Source organism: Spermophilus citellus (genome assembly GCF_964194105.1).
Source record: "Spermophilus citellus genome assembly, chromosome: 13".
Lineage (NCBI taxonomy): Eukaryota > Metazoa > Chordata > Mammalia > Rodentia > Sciuridae > Spermophilus > Spermophilus citellus.
In genome coordinates this window covers 50905614-50915571 of record NC_138193.1, presented here as the reverse complement: position 1 = coordinate 50915571, position 9958 = coordinate 50905614, and positions in this window count along the sequence as shown.

The following is a 9958-nucleotide window of genomic DNA, read 5'->3' as shown; positions in this document are numbered from 1 at the left end:
AATCCCTTTCTCTCGCCATGCACAAAAGTTAACTCAAAATGGATCAAGGAGCTTGATATCAAATCAGAGACTCTGCGTCTGATAGAAGAAAAAGTTGGCTATGGTCTACATATTGTGGGGTCGGGCTCCAAATTCCTTAATAGCCTCTTCTCTCTATGGTGTGTCCCCCATCTAGCCTCGTGGATCCCTGATAGTAGGCACCAGTCTGCCTTCCTCCGCCCCCATCCCCATTCTTTAGCAACTGCTAACTGCTCACCTCTATGTAGGAGGAAGGGCTTTGACCTTGCTTTATGTAAACATTAACCTCTTACCTTTTGGGCTGAGAGAAGCTTAATCTTCTCCCTTCCTGACAAATTCTGGGGGGAGGCAGAAGAGAGCACCAACTCACATCATTAGAAACACAAAGGGGGCTCTCCTGGGGGTGGGGAAAGGAGAAGGAGCTTCATCTCAGCCAATTACTCTGTAACACCTTCTCAGAGCTTTCAATGCCTTAATTCCCACACACTTCCTAAAGAGTAAAGGTAAATAATCCACACCTTGCAATATGGTTTAATAATCCACACCTTGCAATATGGTTTCTTATTTTGGAACTCTATTCAAATGCCAATTTTCGGTCCCATCTGGTGGAACATCTCAGGTCCTTTGGTACCATCCATAGCCCTCTACTTCTGCACTTCCAGATTCCTTTCCTCACTGGCTTCTGCTTCTCTGTATCTTTGATGGCTCATTTCACCTGTATGTCCTTTCCTATCTTGCTCTGTTGCCCCTCCTGACTAGTCTTTTACCAAGAGTTTTCATCATTGGTGACTTTACCCAGGCCTCTTCTGAGCTGCACACACTCCCAGACTGGAGGACTTCTTTGCTTGCACATGACAGAAATGCATCCCAGGCTGGATGTTGCCAAAGCACATTCAGCTTATTCCTAAAAGTTTCTTCTTTTAGGAATAAGCTGAGATCTCCAATCTCAGCAGATAACATCACCATTCACCAAATTCCCAAGAAGGAACCTAGGGGCTTCCCTCATAACCTGCCAGTCACCAGTGTTTGTTGATTCTTGACCCTTAATTCCCAATTCAACTGCCACTTCTCATTCACTCTGAGGCACCTGTGTCCAGAGCACTGTCATTTCTTGCTGGGATTCCTGCCTTCCATCTTAGCTCAGCTCCCTGAGATAGGCTCCAGGCCATTCTCTACTCTGTAGTGACAGGGAACTTTCTGGGGTGCAAACCTAATCTTGTCATTCTTTCAGGGGAAAAAAAAAATCTCTGAACTCTCTTTAGAGCTCTAATCCCTTCAATGTCCTGAACCAGCCTACTTCCCACCCTTGTTTTCTGCTTAGGGGAAATGTAAATTAAAAAGACCAGTCTGATTCCTGATTTTAGAATATATAGTCTAATGGAGGAGGCTAATGAAAAAGAAACCACTGAAAGAGTATCAGCTATTTGCTCTAAATGTTGTGAAAATGAGAAAGGGATTAACTGGGGACTCCATTAAGGAGGTTGGTCAGGGAGTTTGGTTTGCTGTTTCCTGAGATTGAGAACCAGGAGGAGGAACAATCTAAGCAAGATTATAAAGATCTGTTTTTGAAAAAAATAAAAAGATCTCTTTTTGGTAATAAGGCTATCTATAACACATTTCTAAAGCATTTTCTGCTGGTTTAAGTGGGTATACATTTTTCCAAGAACTAACCAGAGAGAGCTCATTGTCTGATACGGTGAAGACTTGGGAACTAAGACTTGGGAACTAAATTGAATGCAATATTCTCTATGTGTCTTTTAAGTGATGTTTTATTTGAGGGTGGGTTATCATTCTCGAATCTCTTAATCCTAATCTGATTTGTTCCACTATATGTATATCTTTAAGGCTCAGTTCAAGTCTCCTTTCTTCTGGAACACTTTCCCAGCTGCAACTAGTCTGGGCAAAATGCATACCCATGTGCCACAGCAGCTCACAATGTGCACATCCAACCCAGTATCTATCATTCTGTATTGTAATGGTTTCTTCAGAGTAAATTATTTCTATTCCCAACCTCTCCCCCTACCCAGGTACCAGGGATTGAAGCCAGGGTGCTCTACCACTGAGATACATCCCCAGGCTTTTGTATTTTGAGACAGGGTCTCATTCTTTTGCCAAGGCTAACCTTGAACTTGCAATATTCCTGTCTCAGCCTCCCAAGTAGATGGGAGTCATCTTCCCATTATATTCCAGAACTTCAAAGATTTAGAAAGAACAAGACTAGAATAGTAAGCCCAAATTTTGCTTTTAATAAAACTCAATAATTTGGCATAATTATAAGGCAGAATTATTTATTGAACATCTCTCAGCTTAAAAATAGTAACTCTTTTCTCTCAGGTTCTCCCATGACCTGCTTTCTCCCTTCAATTAGTTCTCTGTTGATCCCACACACTTTATTCTCTTGCCCTTCAGTGCCACTATTCCCATCACCATTTCATACCTACTATCTGTGTCCTCAAAACAGTGAAAACTCAATGAGGGCAGGGGTTTTTATGTTGCTTACTACTAAGTCTTGTGCGATGATTCTTATAACACAGGAGGCGACAGGGAGTACTCAACAAAAATTATTATTTTGCTTTGAATTTTTTTTTTCCTCTGGCAATTTAACCAAGATGCTCTTTACCATTAAGCCACTTCCCCCAGGCATCCCACCCCCTTTTCTTTTAATGTTTCATTTTGAGACAGGGTCTTGCTAAGTCCTTAGGGCCTCACTGAATTGCTGAGGTTGTTTTTGAATTTGTGATGTTTCTGCCTCAGCCTCTGGAGTTGCTGGGATTATAGGTGGGTGCTACTGCACCAGCAGTCCTATATATAATTTTAAAAGCCAAATATTAAGTAAGATTACATTATATGATTAGGACATTTTATTGCAACACTGACTGAGACATTCTATATTTTATTGGAAAACCTATTAATAAATAAGAAAGAAATTCAATTGTTTGTATATATAAAACCACAGATAGTTGGTAACCAGTCTACTCACATTCCCTTCCTCTTATTTATTCCAAGGAAAGAAAAGAAAATCATCTGTAACTAGTAGCTGCCATATGAGGTCTCATGCTTAGGGGAAAGTGAAATCTACCATGCAAACCAGCTGGAACAGCTTCAAGTTCACTTCTTCATGTAGGAAAATTGGAGATCAAAATGGGCTCATCCATTGGTTTTATCTCCACCCTTCACTGTGTTGTATTCTGGAATTTGTAGAAAACTAGTACAAGTAATTTTTGCACAAAGAAAGCAGATAGTGTTGGATGGAATGTGCCAGTCACCCTGTGACATCTGTCTGTGAATCCATGTCAACACTCCTCATCTGATTACAGTGTGGGAAATTCTGAGTCTCCTTGCACTTGCTATAAAACTTCTTAATGTTTTCCTCACTCATTAATGAGCTGAATGAAACCTCTGATAAGTGTTCTTTTTATATCCTTATGAGAGTCACGATTGTACCTCTTTAAAATAATTGTCTTTTAACACTAGTAACATACTAGAAAAATGTCAGTAAATGACACAGAATAAATACAGTGGAGTTCTTTAGCTGAAGAAAACCCACTTGCATTTTCTTGATGAAGAGAATTTTTCATTGTCCGACTTACCGGAAAGAAAAATGTCCTACAAAACACCCCCTTCAAATGCAAAGATCAACAAGATATCCAAATGCTGCTGAGAATTAGTTCTTGTCCTTTAATAAACACATTACTACTCCATAGTGGATTACAAGCTGGCCTCTTACAACCCATAATCGCTCTTCTGCAGAACTTTCTGTTTGCTGTCGATATGCATTAAGAACAAGAGTTAGGGGAAGGCACTGAATTAATTTATTGGTAAGAATTGTTGGTAACAATCTCCCAGAAACTCTGGCCAGAGGAATTAACATTCAGTTTCTTCTATGGATAAATTGTGCATATATATGCATACATGTTATCTATCTTTCATATTTCTATTCTTTCTTTTTCTTTGGGTACTTGGGATTAAGCCCAGGGACACTTAAACACTGAGCCACATCCTCAACCCATTTTTGTATTTCATTTAGAGACAGGGTCTCACTGAATTGCTTAGGGCCTCATTACTGAGGCTGTTTTTGAACTCATGATCCTCCTGCCTCAGCCTCTAGAGCTGCTGGGATTGCAGGCATGCGACACACCCAGCTTCTATCTTTCTATTCCTATAAAGAAAGGTAGCAAGTAGTAAACAAAGCCTTTTCTTTTATAGATATTCCTTGGAGACAATGCATTCAAGTGGATTCATTGGGCTCATTTAAGGATCCCATAATATTCAGTTGCAAAGTGGTTTGTTTAATTGGCCCACAAGGATGGACTTTTGTGTTTCCTGTCTTCTGTTCTATAGTGTTTTGTATATATATATATTGATTTTTAAAAACTCCTAAGACAGGTAGGTACTGTCTCAAGGGAAATATTATTTTTTTGATCAGCACTGACCTGTCTCTTTGAAGAGGCAATCAAGGACTTACTGGGGGCCATGCTCCCACACAGGGAGAATCTGCTGTTGGTAATAGTTTGCTGAGGCTTATTGGCTGCCCTGCCTCTGGGATCTGCAGAAATCAAGCTTAGGCCTGGCTCTTTGGGATGCTTCCAGTCAATGCCTATGCATGACAATGGTACCAGCGAGGGGCTGCTCTTGTCTAGTGCTGGCCCCCTGACAGACACTCTTGATCTTGGGGTTTCCCATTGGCCTAGTCAAGATCCTCTGCTCTTCCTTCGAAATCTTCTCTCCTCTCCTCTCCTGTCCTATTGGACCTATATTGCAGTCTGAAGTCTCTCTCCCCACAACCCTTTATCTTTATCATACATTTTGCCCCCCAAATCTCTTACATTTCTAATTCAGTCATGGTGTCTGCTTCCCTGAAACCTGAATTAACATACTTTGTCAGAGTCTGTAAACAAGTCAGGATGGCACCTGGCAAAATGCCAGAGGGAGTGGTTTGTGAAGTAAGGCCAGCGAGCCATTAAGTGTGGAGATTCCTTATTGGTTGACTGCTGTATCTAGTTTATGCTAATTAAGATAAGCTGTGTGGAATGTATAAATACTGCTCCTGTCCTACAATAAACAGCTCTACTCCTGCTGTATCAATCTACACAAGTTGTTCGTCACCCCCCCTGGCTATTTTGCCCAGCCAGCCGGGCTGCGGCCATACATGCTCTAGTAATTTTTACAACTTTCAACAGTCACCATCCACAGAGGTGCTTTTACAAATGAATTGTTTACTCTGACATTTTGTTTAAGTTTAAAGTGTCTAGGTTTTATTTATTTATTTATTTACTTATTTAGAGATGGGGTCTCCCTCTGTTGCCCAGCCTGTCCTTGATTACTTGCCTCAACCTTCCAAGTGCAGGGACTGTAGACACACATTACTGTGCCCAAGTTGTCTCTATACTTTTGTCAGAGCAGTTTGCAAAAGATTTCTTTTGATTTCTATTCCTTTATTAGCTGATTCTCCTGGATTCTTAGGAAGTTTCTGGAGAAGCCCAAGCGTATTTATTTATTGCATAAATATTAGAGTCACTCCCCCAACCTACCCCTTGTACTTTGCCTATCTCTCCTCCCTGGAGCCCACTGTCTGCCCTGGTTCAACCTGATGACCTAAGTTGAGGGTTGTGGCCTCCTTTCTCTTGTGGCCCTGGCCAGTCTCCTTAGTCATCTCATCTTCCCACCCTAAGACATCCTTGTTCTGCCCTGTGATCTAAACCTTCCAGCCTCACCCCTGCTTATCACTTTCCTGGGAAGCTCCCTGTCTACCTTCCTATAAACTCTAAACCCATGGGCATTGCCTGCTGTCCCTTCATGCAGGATGACCTTACATGTACTCCTCTCCCCAACCTTGAGATTTCTGTTTAAGCAATACTAAATCTCTCGAGGTTTTCAGATTGTGTCATACAGAGGACAAAATAAAGATTTGCCATTGTTAACAAATTTCAAAAAGAAATATGTTTCCCTTTTTAATTTTATGAAATACATAAGAAATATTTAAGAAACTCCTCTGCCTGTGCTCTATTTCCCAAAAGAAAGGAAAAGTCGTCATGGTGGAGAAGTGCAGCTGCCACCAGGCAACACCACAGGCCGACCTGTGCTCAGGAGAAAACACTACCACTCATCTTCAAGGTTACCAGTAGCGTACACACTCAGTACACTTCACTAGCAGCAGATTATAGAAATGATCCTTGAAAATACATTCTTGGCCTGAAATCAACTCAGGTTTATGTGGAAAAAGACACACATTTTGTTGAAGATAAGCTGTTTTTCAGAACTCGATATTGGGGGAAACTTTTAAAACTTATTACCAAGAAATACTTTCAAACAACTAACATAAACTTTTAATGAAATATTTCTGATTTTGAAAAGTAGTACTTAAGAAAGGTTTAATATGAAAATTTCTAATTAACATGTTGTTTTCCGGTAGCCACTATCTTTCAACTTATAATATTAATGTTTATAGAAAGAGAAATGGAAAAGGGTTATTTGTGTTGCCTTGACACTGGGAAGTGCCTTTAGTTCAAGACCTAGAAGGGGAAGAAATGAAAAACTATGAATTAATTAGTGTCTTCAGAAAGCATGTATTGAGAGGTCTAGGACAGCCCCAAGCTGTCAGGGATATGTGGTGGGATTCAAGGCACATTGTTATCACCTCATTTTAAAGCAAAAGAAGACACTGACTTCAACAGCATGAAGAACTCACTGACCCTCTCCTCAATGAGACTAGTGAAAATTTTTATGTATATTCATATGTATTTACATTTCTCCATTTGAGGCCTCTGAAAATAGTCCTGAGGGCAAAGAACAAATGAAGAACTGTTCAGAACATCTATGAAAATTCAGTGAGAAACGTGAGAGTCTGTGGTATTTAAATCTGGACTGCCCTCTTCCTCTGCCCTCCCAACTCAGACGGGCAGTGATTCCACTCTGGGCTGCTGTAACCAAGAGCCCCGGCTCCCTTTCCCCTCACTCAGCACCCGGATGGAGGGCTTTCTCTCCAGGAGGAACAGGAACAGGACCTCAGCATCTGATCCTATCCCCAGCTACATCAATGAGACCAACTCCTGAGCTGGTGAGATGGAGACATGGCGTTACCCTGCTTCTGCACAGCCTTAGCTCATGGAAGGGAAGCTCACTTTATGCACAACTCACTGAGAATACTGGAGCCCTGCTCACTCTTGCCCTGGCTTGTGGGACAGTGGTTCCATTCCAGGGGAGTAGGCAAGGCAAGAAGGCCTGAAGCTATATCCTCCTTCTAACAAGCACTTAACTCCAATAGGGTTTCAATCAGAAAGAAGCTCACCACCGTCTTCAGTCCCATATCCACAGCTCTGTCTCAGAGATCTGCCTTGGTAGAGAAATAAGCCTTAAAACAACTTCTGATCTCAAAGAACTGACTTTGAACAGAGAGAATAAAGATGTCTGAACCTATAGGTGTTGTTAAGACCACGGATTTGTGATAAAAGGCAAGCGGGAGGTTCAAGGTAGAGGTAAAGTTTCGATCTCTACCACTGAAAAACCAAACCAAAGAAAGAAAGAGACAAACAAACTTTGGCCAATATTTTTTCCCACCTGTGCTAGAGATTGAACCCAGCCCTCTCAGCCCCCTGGCCAGCATCTCGATTTCTTGATGGCAACATTGTGGAAAAACCAAGTCACAATCACTCAGCTATATCACTTCTGGATTCCTCTCCCACATACCACGAGACAGTAAATGTTTATTGTTTTAAGCAACTGAATTTTGGAGTAATTTATTGAACAGCAAGATAGATATGCAAATAGTGAATACAAGTGTGTGTATACATGCATAAATAGGTGTGTGCATGGCTTCTGAGGCAACATCAAGGTCTTTTTAAAATTTTTTTTTTTTAGTTGTAGATAGACACAATATCTTTATTTGTTTTATGTGGTGCTGAGGATCGAACCCAGTGCCTCACGTGCAAGGCAAGTGCTTTACCACTGAGCTACAACCCCAGCCCAACATCAAGGTCTTTTATGCAGAAAAGATATACAGCTTGAGGTCTTACATCTATTTTTCACTTTTGAGAATTTGTCATGCCATAGCCTTGGATCTGTCAAAGGTTTTGGAAGGCCAGCACCTGATTGTTTAGCACAGTATAAAATAGATTCATTTTTCTGGGCAGACTCACCTGAACCAGACTTAGGAGACTAATATGGCAAAATTAATGCTAATTAATTTATAATAAAACACAAAATAATCATGCTGATCAGAATACCAGAACATTTGAGTCTCTGTGATGAGTATGTCTTTCTCTGAAGGCAAAATTAAATGTCAAAAAATAAGTAGATGTTACATGAACATAGAACAATGGGAGTTTAATGAAGGCTTCAAATGTTTCCTGCCAGCAGGTTAATGCTCACCCTCGGGTCACTTCATTAGCAGAATCAGACACCTTGACAACTACTGGCTACGACTCGATATGTCTCTCTCTGCCCCAGGATGGACTCATCAGTGGGCCTGGCAATTCCCCAAACCACTGGGCTAAGTCTCCTTCCTTTTCTGGCTGGTCACTGGCCAACTTTTCATGTTGTAACTCTAGTTTTCTAAACTACTATGATGACCAACCTCTCTTTATAATGAGAGATTTTTTTTTTTTGGGGGGGGTGGGTTCATACATAGATCAGGTCATAGTCTCCTCTTGCTGGCATCTTTAAAGTAAATTAAAACAAAGCAATTTTAATGGGTAACTATATGAAGTGATGGTTATGTTACTTGGCTCAATTGTGGTAATTATTTCATAAAGTATATGTATGTCAAATCATCACACTGTATATAAGTATATAAATATATACTTTTTTTTTTTTACTTTTAGTCATGCCCCAATAAAGCTAGAAACAAAGGACTTATTATGAGTCAGACATCTACATAAGAACTTACTAATTCATTATCTCAATCTTGAGTAGCAGATACTGGGCATAGAGGCTGCAATAATTAGCAAAACAGACAAAAAATCCTGATGTAACAATAACCTGACATGGGGACTTTGCCTAGAATACTTCATTCCCTTATGTAATGATGTCCAAGCTCTCCTTCCTATGACTATAAAATATAGAAATAAATAAAGTTGTCTTCCTGTAATCAGTTTATGAAATGATTGAGCTGACTCTATGCTCTTTTGATTTTACTCCATGAAGTTGTTTGGTAGAATCATTAAAACCACAGCTTGTTCTTCATGCTAAGGTAAGGTCAAGAAAGGCATGATGGATATTGGGTAAGCAGGAACATGGAAGGGGACTAAATAAGATTCTTTAGGTACATTTTGTAAGTTTTGTAAAACTCTGCAAAACCTTCTCATCCTTAGATGGGTAGGGCAGCAGGGATAACTTGGGAATGTTAGAAAATTCTGCCTACCTCCTGTGAAGGTCTATCATTATTCTCTGCCTCACCCATAGGGACAGTCCTAGCAAGGGTGATAGTCAAGTTGTTCTGAGTATAACAATATATAGAAAAATCCTCACTACCACCAGTCACAATTTTGCCTCTTCTCCCTTTTAAGCTTCCTTAAGTGTCTGACATTTTTTTTTTAAGGTGGGAAAAATAGGCAAAATTTAGCCATTCTGAAATTTTGATTGTATGATTCCTTGTTATTTTTAGGATATGTTCTTGTTCTAATTAACAAAGCTGTAGTTAAAATAGAAGACCCTGTCTTTCCTCAAAGCACCTTGATTCTGCCCTTAGAACCTGGTCTTCTTTTTTAGGATCATGTATAAGCTCATGGCAAGCCAGAGAACCTGGAAGCAGGCTACAGAGATTAGTTGTTTTCTGAGAATTTTGTTTTCATGCAAGGTCAGTAGAAAACTGTGGAAGGCTTTAAACTGGGAAAAACCAAAAATAATGTCTGCATTTCTGAGCTATCTTTTTTGGTTGCTGTGTGGAGAAGAACCAAATGAGAGGCCAGACTACCAATGAAATAGTTGTTACTTGCAGTGATCT